The sequence below is a fragment of the Chionomys nivalis genome, chromosome 21 (assembly GCF_950005125.1).
Source record: "Chionomys nivalis chromosome 21, mChiNiv1.1, whole genome shotgun sequence".
Classification (NCBI taxonomy): Eukaryota; Metazoa; Chordata; class Mammalia; order Rodentia; family Cricetidae; genus Chionomys; species Chionomys nivalis.
The window spans coordinates 9067894-9079959 of record NC_080106.1 but is presented as its reverse complement, the minus strand read 5'-3'; positions in this window follow the sequence as shown (position 1 = coordinate 9079959).

The window sequence follows — 12066 nt, the reverse complement described above, 5'->3', positions numbered from 1 at the left end:
AGGCATACATGGAGGCAAAATGTTGTATACAAAATAAATAAATAAATAAATAAATAAATCTAAAAAAAAAGATAAGAAAAGCCTAAAACCTGAGGTGTTGAATAGAAAAAAACAAAAACAAAAAAACCTCAGACACATGACTGAAGAGATGGCTCCGTATGCTCTGCCAGAGGACCTGGGTTCAATTACAGCATCCACATGGTGATTGACAGTTATCTGCAGCTACAGTTCGGGGAGTGGGGGAGCTGAAGCCCTCCTCTGTCCTCTTTGAGCACTGGGCACACGTGGTGTGCTGACATATGTGCAGGCAAAACATTCATACACAGAAAATAAAATCATAAAAAGCAGCGACAGCAGCCAGACACTGAAGTCTGTGCGGTGTGATTTCCGTCAGCAGCGCGTCCACGACAGGCAGGTCCCTAGCAACAGAGAGATTCGTAGTTGTCAGGAGTGAGGAAGAGAGAAGACTGTTAACGGCACTCACTCTTTGTCGGAGGTTGTGATAGAATGTTCTAGAATGGGTTGATGGTAACAGTTACACAGCTCTGTAAATTTACTAGAAGTCACTGAATGGTACATACTCAAAAGGTCGACTTTAAACCGTGTGAATCACCCTCCTTACCAGTGACTGGTTCCTCTGTGAGGCCCAGACTCAGGCCATCGTATGGGGCCCAGGTTCCTGAATACTAACAAGCTCCCAGGGCCACCCCAGCACCCAGGCTGAGGGCTCTCAAGGTTTCCAAACAGGAGTCCTCTATCAGGCCTCTGTGAATGTGGAGTCATCGTGAACAGAAGGGAAGGGACAGGGGAGGTGAGACAGTGGGCAGTGGGGAAGCAGAGCAGACCAGAGGCGAGGAGTTGGGCAATGTTTTTCTAGTTTAATGTCTGTTGTTGTAAGAAAATATCCTGAAAAAAAAAAAAAAAAAAAACAGCTTAGGACAGGAAGCGTTCGATTTAGCTCACAGTTCCCAGTTACAGCCCATTGTCACGGGGACGTCAAAGCAGGACGGCAGACAGATGACCATGTCACACCCACACCCACAAATGCAGAGAGCAAGGCCTGTATCTGTGATTCCTGCTCAATCAGCTTTCTCCTTAGAAGCCCAAAGCCCCACCCCAGGAATGCTGACACCCACTTTCCATCTGGCTCTTCCCATATCAGTCAAGACAATTCCCCATGGGCCACCCTGATCTAGACCACCTCTCAGGCCTCAACATTGTATCAAGAGGACAAATTACATGAACAGGAGCTACTTCAGGTGGGTGGTCAGGACCCTGTCTTCATTCTCTACTGCTCCGGAAAATAGCCTGCCTACCCCAGGAGGCAAAGGGTTGGAGCCGGAGGCACTGGTGTGATTTTGCATCCAGTTAGGAGACAGGGGCTGGGGGATATGGCTCAGTGGCAGAGCATGTGACTAGAATTTGAAGAGCCCCAGGTTCAATACCCAGTACTGCAAAGCAGCAAAACAAAACAAAGGACTTAACAGGGAAAGAGTGTCTGGGGTTTTTCTTTGTTTGTTTGTTTGTTTGTTTTATAGCCCTAGTTGTCCTGGAATTTGCTTTGTAGACCAGGTTGGGCTTGAACTCAGAGATTCTCCCGCCTCTGCCTCCTAAATGCACCACCACCACCCAGGTCCTTGTGGGAGCAGTGCCCAAGGAAGCCAGGAGATCGTGTTGATCCCCTGGAATTACAGGTGGCCATCAGCTGTCTGATGGGGGTTCTGGGAGTTGAACCTGGGTCCTTTGCAATGGCAGCAAGTGCTCTTTTTGTTTTGTTTTGGTTTTTCCGGGCAGTGTTTCTCTGTGTAGCCCTGGCTGTCCTAGAACTCACCCTGAAGACTAGGTTGGGCTTGAACTCACTGAGATCCCCCTGCCTCTATAGACCTCCCGAGTACTGGGACTAATGGTGTGTACCACTCTCACCCGGCTCATAAGTAAAAATGTAAACATCCATTTAAAATATTCATTTTACATATTTCCTTTACTTATTGAGTCCAACATGCTGGTTCGATATGTGTACATATTATGGAATATTGATCAAGAAGGGATAATTAGGGCTGGAGAGATAGCTCAGTGGTTAAGAGCACTGGCTGCTCTACCAGAGGTCCTGAGTTCAATTCCCAGCAACTACATGGTGGCTCACAACCATCTGTAATGAGATCTGGCGCCCTCTTCTGGCGCACAGGCATACACGGAGGCAGAATGTTGTATACATAATAAATAAATAAATCTTAAAAAAAAAAAAAAAAAAGAAGGGATAACTCAAAACACAGGTCATTCCTTGTGGTGAGACTCCCTGGGCTGGGCCAGAGCAGGCACTTAGCACAGGCACACAGGGCTTTGGGTTCCATACACGGCAAAAGCCAAAACCATCCCCACTCCCCAGCTATCTGGAAACACATACTGGTATTGATTTGTTTTATTCGGAAGGATTTCACTAAGGGGCCTTGAAGTAAAGTCCACCTCCTCAGCCTCTCAAGTCCTCCATTACACGTGTAGTATACCACCGTGTCTAGCTCAAAATATACATTGCTATTACCTGTGGTCACCACTCTGGGCAGCGGTCACCAGAGGCCACCTCTCACCTCTGTCTGTACACTCTTTGTGGCCCCTGGCTACCTTTCTCCCATTCCCTGCTTTCCCCTAGGCCCTGCTCCAGGTTGCTATCTTATCTTTCTTCTCTTCTCTGTCTCTTGAGGTCAGAGTTCCCATTCCATGATCACGAGGGACAATGTGCAGGTTGTCTTTTATGCCTGGCTTTTGTCAGTTAGTGTATTGTTTGCAGACATAGCAGCAAGTGACAGGCTTATTGTTTTCTTTCTTATAAATATTTCAGCGGGATAGGAGTAGTGCACACCTTTGAATCCAGCACGCAGGAGGCAGAGGCAGCCAGATCTCTTAGTCTGGTCTACAGAACCTCCAGGGCTACACAGAGAAACCCTGCCTCGAAAAGTCAAACCAAACATAAAAACAAAAATGAAAATAAAATCAATCAATTAAACAAACAAAAAGCTAAAAAAAAAAAAAAAAGGTCATTTTATTTAGTTATGTGTAGGGGCTTGTGCCGTGGAGGCATAGAACGTTGTGGGTCTCCCGTATGGGGGCTGAGAACCACACCTGTGTCTTCTGTGAAAACAGAACAGAACACGCTCTTAAGCATTGAGCCGTCTCTCTAGCTCCTTCGCTGCTTCCTAACGATAGCTGGTACTTTTGTGGAATGAGACTGCATCCCTCATTCACTAAGAGACACTGGATTTGACTTGGCAGTTGTGAACTGAGAGACCTGGGGTGGTGCAATCTTCAACGCAGTTCCCTCTCCGGCCACTAGAGGGCCAAAACCATCAGCACTTAGTTCCGTTCTGTTCCCCGGGATGTGGAACCAAAGGAGAAAGGGAGAAAGGGAACGGAGGGAAGTTGGGGAAAAAAGAGGAAGAGAGGAAGAGGAAAGGACATGACGGTCTGGCCCCTGGATGAGATGAGACCCACGCCAAGCCGCCTGCTGGACACACTACTCAACAGAATTTGCTCCCGGCAGCGACTCGAGCGAAACAGCCAAGGCTGTCAGATAATAACCCCAAGTATAAGATACCAAGGTCCACACTAGCGTGAAGGATGAACAAGAATAAGTGAGGGCGTTGAGACAATCATAACTCTGAATGGCATACAGGACCCCTCCTCTGGGAGGCACCTCCTGAGGCCCACCCCGTCGACACAACTGTGTTTGGGGGCCAGCAGCGGGAAAACTATCACTCTGCAGCAGCGTGACCTCCAGCCCTGAGCCGTGACGGATGTCTCTGAGTCACCCTTGATGGACAATGGATACTCTCCTTCCCTGACTTCCTCCTCACACATTTCACGACTTCCACAGCTCCAACCTAACCTCAAGAAAAGCAGGCAAGTCCTAGTGGAGACTGGTGGTACCCGCCTGGGATCTCAGGGATCCCTAGTGGAGGCAGGGGTTAGAAGTTCAAAGGCAAGGTCAGCCTGGCACAGACGAAACCCTGTCTCAAAAACAAACAAATAAATAAAACGTGGCATTGGCTTATCCAGATAGTTTAGGAAAGGGTAAGGGGGCTTTCTGTGCAAGCCAAGCAGCCAGAGTTTGATCCCCAGAACCTACCTAAAGGCGGAAGGAGCAGGCACACTCCACAAAGATGTCCTCTGCTCTCCACACTGAGGGTGGTAGGCACTGTCCCAACCACCCCCAAACATAAGCATACACAGAGTAAACAAATGTAGGGGGGAAAGGCTGATTTTAATAAAGCAAACCTTGAAACTGACCTTGGAAGCCCCAGGACTATAGGAAGCTGGAATATGCAAGGTAATATTATCTACATTTAATTAATTTATTTTTTTAAACTTTTTTTTTGTTTGTTTTTTCAAAACAGGTTTGTTCCCTCTGTGTAACCATCCTGGATGTCTGTCTTGGCACTCATCTTGTAGACCAGGCTGCCTTTAAGCTCACAGAGATCCTCCTGCCTCTCCAAAATGATGCTGGGTTTAAAGGCATGCGCCACCAAGTCCGGCCTTAACTTATCTCTGTGTGTTTTTTTTTTTTTTTTTTTTTTTTGAGGGAGTCTGTAACCAAGACTGGCCTGCAATTCACTAAGTAGCCCAGGCTTGCTTCAAACTTGAAGCTTCTGCCTCCCAAGTGTGGGGACCAGAGGCACGAGCTGCTGTGCCCAGCTGCTATCTACACTGCTGCAGGAATTTTGAGGTGGGTGGAGTCCGCGGTGCAATATATTGCATCAGCATTGGGCAGCAGGGGCAGAGAAGCTACCATGAGAGCCTAGCCTTTGGGAGTGGTGGGCACCTGAAGCCCAGTGCTCTGAGTAATTCCATGTCTGGCAGAGCCAGCACACTGAGTCTCTAGATCCCAGATCCCACCAGGTGGCCACAGGTATTTCCCATCCACCTGTGGCTGCCTGCAGCCTGGCAGTGTGTTCCACCCCTCCCTGCGGCCTGTTCTTGCCTGCAGCTGGCCCGCCTCCTGGGTTTGGCAGAGGAGCCATCGCGACAGCCCCACCGTGCATATTCTGGCTGGGCCAGGCGCTCTCACACAGCTCCGACATGGTGTGAATACACTCTTGTGTCTTTTTACCATCTGCTGCTGTCATTAAAAAATTACATTCCCATCTGTTCTCACACTCCCCCTCCCCAGCTCTCTTCCTGCAGGAAAAGGCAGGAATCCCAAGCGTTGAGACCAGACCGGTCCTTGTCTCGGTCCTTGTCTCCGGGAGCCTGAAAACTGTCCCTGGACACGGCAGGGGCTGGGCTGGTGGCCTGTGAGCAGCAGAACCCGCCTATCTGTTCCCTCTTTAGTAGCCATTGGCAATGATCTCCGCTTACCCTACTGCAGACAGGAGCTGTTCACAATGCTTTAAGATTTCTGTTTTAAGCTGGGTGTGGTGGCGCACGCCTTTAATCTCAGCACTCAGAATGCAGAGGCAGGCTGGTCTGCATAGAGTTCCAGGACAGTTAGGGCTATGCAGAGAGACTCTGAATTTGAGTCTAGGCTGGTCTGCATAGAGTTCCAGGACAGTTAGGGCTATGCAGAGAGACTCTGTCTCACAAAAAAAAAAAAAAAAAAAAAAAAAAAAAAAATTAACAATAAAAATGTTTTAGGTATATGTGTGTGTTTGCTTCCTTGTCTGCCCTGGCATTCTCAGAGACTGGAAGAGGGCTTAAGTTGCCCTGTAAATGCGGTTTCTGGCAGTTGTGAGCAGCAGTTTGAGTGCTGGGAATTCAACCCTCTGCAAGAGCAACAAGTGTTTTTAACCTCTGAGCCACCTTTCCAGCCACAGTATTTTGACTCTTTGAGACAGTCTCACACAGGGCTTGCATTATCCATCTTCCTGCCTCAGCTCCTGAGAGTACAGCCCTGAACCAGGGTCTCAGGATTAGATTTATGGGGCTTTTTTGGGTCTGTGTGGTCTAGAGCCCAGGCTGGTTTTGAACTCATTCAGGAATATGGTGAGATCCTGTCCCCAAAAGGGGGGTTGGGTGGGGACTGGAAAGCTAAAGTTAAAGCCCCAGCTTAAGTTAAGAAAGTTCAGAGCACCAGCTGCTCCGCAGAGGGCCCAACTTCAGTTCCACAATGGTGGCTCACAGCCAGCTGTAACTCCAGTCTCGGGGAATTTGCTGCCCTCTTCTGGCCTCCTCTGGAATTGCATGTATGTGGTACACAAACATACAGGCAAAGAACATGCATTAAATAAATAGCTGCCGAAAATTAATAAAACTTTAAAAATGAAGGGGAAAAAACAAAAAGGAAAAAGAAAAACAGGCTTTGGTGCCTCATTCCTTTAATCTCAGCATTTGGGAGACAGAGGCAGGTGGAAATCTATGAGTTCAAGGCCAGCCTAGAGAGCTCCAGAACAGTCAGGGCTACACAGGGAGACTCTGTTCCAAAAACAAACAACAACCATCCTTCTGAGCCAGTGCCAATACTATGATGATGATGATGATGATGATGATGATGTGGTGTGTGTGTGTGTGTGTGCATGCACACCCACGAGTGCGCAGGCGTTTACCAAGTAGGTCCAAGGACAGCTTTGTGGCGTTGGTTCTCTCCTTTCACCTGCACGTGGGTTCCAGGGATGGAACTCAGGTCATCAAGATTTGTGACAAGTGCTTTTTTTACCCACTGAGCCATCTTGTCAGCCACTGAATCTTCAACTAATAACAGATTCGAGGTTCACCTAGACGCTATTGAGACGGTCTGGGTGTGTTGGAGCACAGCTGTATTCCCAGAGGTTGAGACCAGGGGATCAGAAGTTCAAGTCCAGCCCGGGCAATGTGAGACTCTCTCTCAGAAATAGAACAAAAGCCAGGTGCAGAGGGACGTGCCTATGAGGTAGAGGCAGAGGCAGAAGGACTGGGCTCCATAGCAAGACTTTGTCTCAAAAAAAAAAAATGTCAAATGGTGGTGGCACACACCTTTAATCCCAGCACACAGGAGGCAGAGGCAGGCAGATCTCTGTGAGTTTGAGACCAGCCTTGTCTACAGAGCGAGTTTCAGGACAGCCAGAGCTATACAGGGAGATTCTGTCTCAAAAAACAAAAAACAGCAAAACAACAGCAACAACAACAAAGCAAAGGGAGTGTGGTCACTGGTGGAGTTAGCATGAGCCAGGCCCTGGCTCCGTCTTGTCTCAGTTAGGGTTTCTATTGCTGTGAAGAGACACCGTGACCACAGCAACTCATAAAGGAGAATATTTAATTGGTACTGGCCTACAGTTCATCTTCATTTTGGTGAGAAGCATGGTAGTGGCATGCAGGCAGATATAGTGCTGGAGAGGCATTGAAGAGGGATCAGGAAAGAAAGGTATCAGACCTGGTTCCCTGGGGATGAAGGACGCCCAGTGAACAGAGCAAAGGGCAGGGTAGCATGGACTGGCAATGTAAGAACACAGCCTGCAGAGAGCCTGGCCCCACCTCATCACAGCTCCACTTATTTGCTTATTTTCTCCCCCTTGGATGGTACTATGACCTATAGATTATTGGACCTATAACCTTATGAAGGCTACGTAAATGATCTACCCCTGAGTTACACCCCAGGCCTATCTAGTCACTTCTTTATTTTGTGGTAGTGGAAATTGAACCCCGGGTCTTATACATTTTAGGCAAGCACTCTAACACTGAGCTGTATCACCAGCCTCTGTGTGTATGCATGCGTGTATGTGTCTATATGTATGCATGTATGTATATGCATGTGTGTATGTAAATGCATGTATTCATGTGTATATGTGTGTCTATACACGTGTGTGCATTCATGTGTGTATTATATATGTGTGTGCATACATGTATGTATGGGTGTGTGTATTCATATACGTGTATGTGTGTATATATGTGAGTGTCTATCTGTGTGTATGCATGTGTATGAGAGTATTCATGTGTGTGTGCACGTGTGTGCATGTGTGAGTGGGGGGGTGAGTGTGGTATGTATAGGCTACAAGCAACCTTAGGAGCCAGCTGTGTTCTCTGCGGAAAAGACTCTGAGTGTCACTTAGTGGAGGAACCCAGCTGGAAAGTGGAACTTAGCTGCAGCCTGATGTAGCCCAAACCTCAGGGCTCCCAGCAGAGCTCCCACCAAGTCACATACTAGAGAGGCAGATCAGTGCTCCCAGCTATAAAGGCATTGACTCTGTGTGTGTTTTGGGGTGACTTTGTGACACAGCAATGTCACAGAGAAAAGGAAACTAATAAACCATTTCACAATGAAGGCAGGCGGATTTCTTTGAGTTCGAGGCCAGCCTGGGCTAAAAAAGCTAGTTCTAGGACAGGCTCCAAAACTACAGAGAAACCCTGTCTTGAGAAACAAAAAAACAAAAAAACAAAAAAAAAAACAACAAAAAAAAGATATGTAAGCTGGGCGGTGGTGGCGCACGCCTTTAATCCCAGCACTTGGGAGGCAGAGGCAGGCGGATCTCTGTGAGTTCTAGACCAGCCTGGTCTACAAGAGCTAGTTCCAGGACAGGCTCCAAAACCACAGAGAAACCCTGTCTCGAAAAACCAAAAAAAAAAAAAAAAAAAAAAAAAAAAAAAAAAGATATGTAGAAGGGGTCAGCCAACAAGAAGACCCAGCCTACAAGCCTGAGCAACTGAGTTCTGTTCTCCCAGCCCCACAGTGGAAGGTGAGAACCATTCTTACAAGGTGTTCTCTGACTTCCACCCTGCTACATAGGGACCCCACCCTATTAAATTAAAAATTAAAAAACAAGGAGTTGGAGAGATGACTTAGCAGTTAAGAGCACTGACTGCTCTTCCAGAGGACCTGGGTTCAATTCTCAGCACCCACATGGCAGCTCACAACTGTCTGTAACTCTGGTTCCAAGGGACGGAACACCCATGGCAAAACACCAATGCACATAAAACAAAAATAACTTTTAAAATAAAATGTGTCCATGTACTTACAAGGGTGCCCAACACATGGCAAGCAGTGCACATGTTGTCTCGTTCAAGGGAGCAGTGTGGAAAGAGACTGAGCTAAGCCTGCTCATGGTTGCTCAGGATGGAACCCAGCCCTCCTACCACATCGCTCCATGAGAGTGGAGACACACAGGGGACAGAGCAGTGTAGCATCGAAGCCCTTCTTCTTTGGTAAAAGTGATGTCATCTAGAGCAGAGGTTCCCAACCTTCTTAACGCTGTGACCTCTAGCAACAGCGTCACATGCTATGGTGACCCCCAATCATAACATTGTTTTCGTTGCTACTTCATAACTGTAACTTTGCTACTGTTATGAACTGTAATGTAAGTATCTGTGTTTTCTGATGGTTTTAGGCAACCCCTATGAAAAGGTTTGACCCTGAGGGGTTGTGACCCACTGCTTGAGAACCACTGATTTAGAGATGCCATCTTCAAGACCTCATTTAATTCTGTCACTTTCAAAAGTGCCATGTGTCACAACTGGCAGATGAAATATCCCACACAAGAGCCAGGCGTGGGCTCATTGGGGACCCCAAGTGACACCCTCTTTCAAAAAAAAAAACTTTTCAACATTTGGACTTCTAGGGGCACACATGAATCTCAGGTTGATCTTGACTATTAAGAGCCATCAAGCCCCCCGCCCCCACAAGATGGCTCAGTATGGGGCTGGAGAGGCAGCTCAGTAAGAGCCGCTCTTCCAGAGGACCTAGGTTCAGTCCCCAGGACACACATGGGGACTCACAACCATCTATAACCCCAGTTTCAAGGGATCTGATGTCCTCTTCTACCCTCCTTGGACCCCAGGCACACACACAACATACAGCCATACATGCAAGCAAAACACTCATACACATAAAATAAGAATTATTAATTATTATTATTAATAAATCTCCAATTTTTTTTAAAGAGCCAGGTATGATGGAGCACATCTTTAATCTCAGCACCCAGGAGGCAAAGGCAGATAAATCTCTAAGTTTGAGGCCAACCTGATCTACAGAGTGAGTTCCAGGGCAGCCAGTTGGAGAAATTCAATCAAAAAACCAACAAACAAAAAACAAAACAAAAACCCAAATCTGAAAAAGAAAAGATGGCTCAGCAGGTAAAGGTGCTTGTCAGGATGAGAACTTTGATCCTCAGGACGCGTGGGTAGGAGAGAGAGCTCCCAGCTCCCTCAAGTTGTCCCTGACCGCCACATGGGCGCCATGACACCTGTGCACACACCCTATCCCCAGATACATATATAGAGGTACCAATCAAAACCTGTTTGCTTGTGAAGAACCATCTAAGACCCATGAGTGGTACCTGTTTGTGGGGGTGTTTCCACAGAAGATGACGTGGGCAGACAACCCAGATCTGAAGAAGTCAGGGTGCAGCTGTGTCTGCCTTCATTTCCTGCTTTCACTGCAGCAGCCGTGGGCAGACATCAGACCCATTTCTTTGTTCTAGGGAACTCCCAAGCCTTTGTCTAAAGTAGGACAGCTGAGGAGACCCAGTCCTTAGCCCCCACATTGTGCAGTCAGCCTGGATCCTGTAAATCAACTTAATAAACCTCTTCTAGAATATATATGTATATATAATGTGTGTATATGTATGTATGTATGCATATATATACATTCTATTGGCCCTGCTCCTGAGAGCTCTGTCTCACAAATAGCATGGCCACGCTTCTGCCACTGTGCCTTTGACACGGTTCCCACGAGAAACCAGGACTGCTGTTCCCTCCCCTCAGGTTGGGAATATACCCCACAGCCCCATGTCATGGCTGAAGTGACACCAAGTGACTTGGGAGACAAGGTCCTTGCAGAGCCCTCACCAGAAACCAGGCCACCCTATTGCGAGGAAGCCCAAGCCATCTGAGAGAAACCAAGAGTCAGGGACCAACTCACCAGCCTTGTGGTGGGTAGATGGGTCACCTGGGTGGGTCACCTTAGATGTCAACATTTCAGCCCTGCGTGACACGTCTCAGCTGTAGTCTCTTGAAACAGGGAGGAGCTGTCTCTTTGAGTTCCGCCCAGGTTACATATTTGTGACCACGAGAGGTTTTGTCACAACGCCGGGGCTGTTCCACAGCAGCAATGACAAGAACAGAGAGCACACAGGAAGGGGAAAGACGGCCATGGGTCTAGGTTGGAATGAAGGGGGAGTGAGGCTGAGCTCTGCTCTCTTCGGGGGCAGCAGGAAGACTGGAGGTTGCTAAGCAGCGTGGAGGCAGATCAGAGAGTAAAATGGCAGCTGAACGAAGGGCAGGGTCGTAGGGGAAGCAGAGACGGAGCATCCTAGCCTTCTGCCATCATGGCAAACTGAGCAGAAGCCAGGCTCCCTTGGGTGCCCCACCAAACTTGGATATTTCCTATTCAGGCACATACCCAAGACGTCTTGGTCCTAGGGTAGGAGGGTCAGTCCAGCCTGAACTGGTTGTGGGTATGTGTGCAAAAGAAAAAAAAAGCAAAACTATATCCCCAAGTGAGCTTTTAGAGAAAATCTGTTTGCCATTTTAAGTTTATGCATAATTATGCATGCACATAATAAACTCAATTGCATTATGAGAAAGGAACATTGCATAGTAGAAAAATGATTATCTGACCTAAACCCCAAACAAAGCAGAAAGCTGGGGCTGGGGGGATGGCTCAATGATGAAGTGCACTGGCTGCTCTTGCAGAAGACTCAAGTTAGGTTCAGGACCCACATGGTGGCTCTCAAACCACCTGTAACTCCAGTTCCAGGAGATCCAATGCCCTCTTCTGGCCTCTGCGGGTACTGTCTGTGGGTGGTGCTGAGACAAACACTCTTACCCCCAAAATAAGTATTACAACCCTCACAGATGTCCCTCAGTAAGTGACCCTACCGCGCATGCTGCTGCACTCAAGAAAGGAAGCACCGTTTGTCTTCACTGACAGTGGGCGGTCCTTGCAATGTTCTCCCAGCTTGCCTGTCGCTTCCTTTAAATAACATTCCCAGGCTGCTTCGCGCGATCTCTGTGGGCTTTTTATTTCCGCTCCTTGAGAAAAGGCCAAGAGTGTGGACACACGGCGCTCCCAGCCTTAACTGCCTGTGATGTCCTCCCTGCCCCCCACCCTGGCGAGGTAGACACCCCCCAGACCCAAGAAGCAGGACCCCACAAGTCACAAAGGTGCTT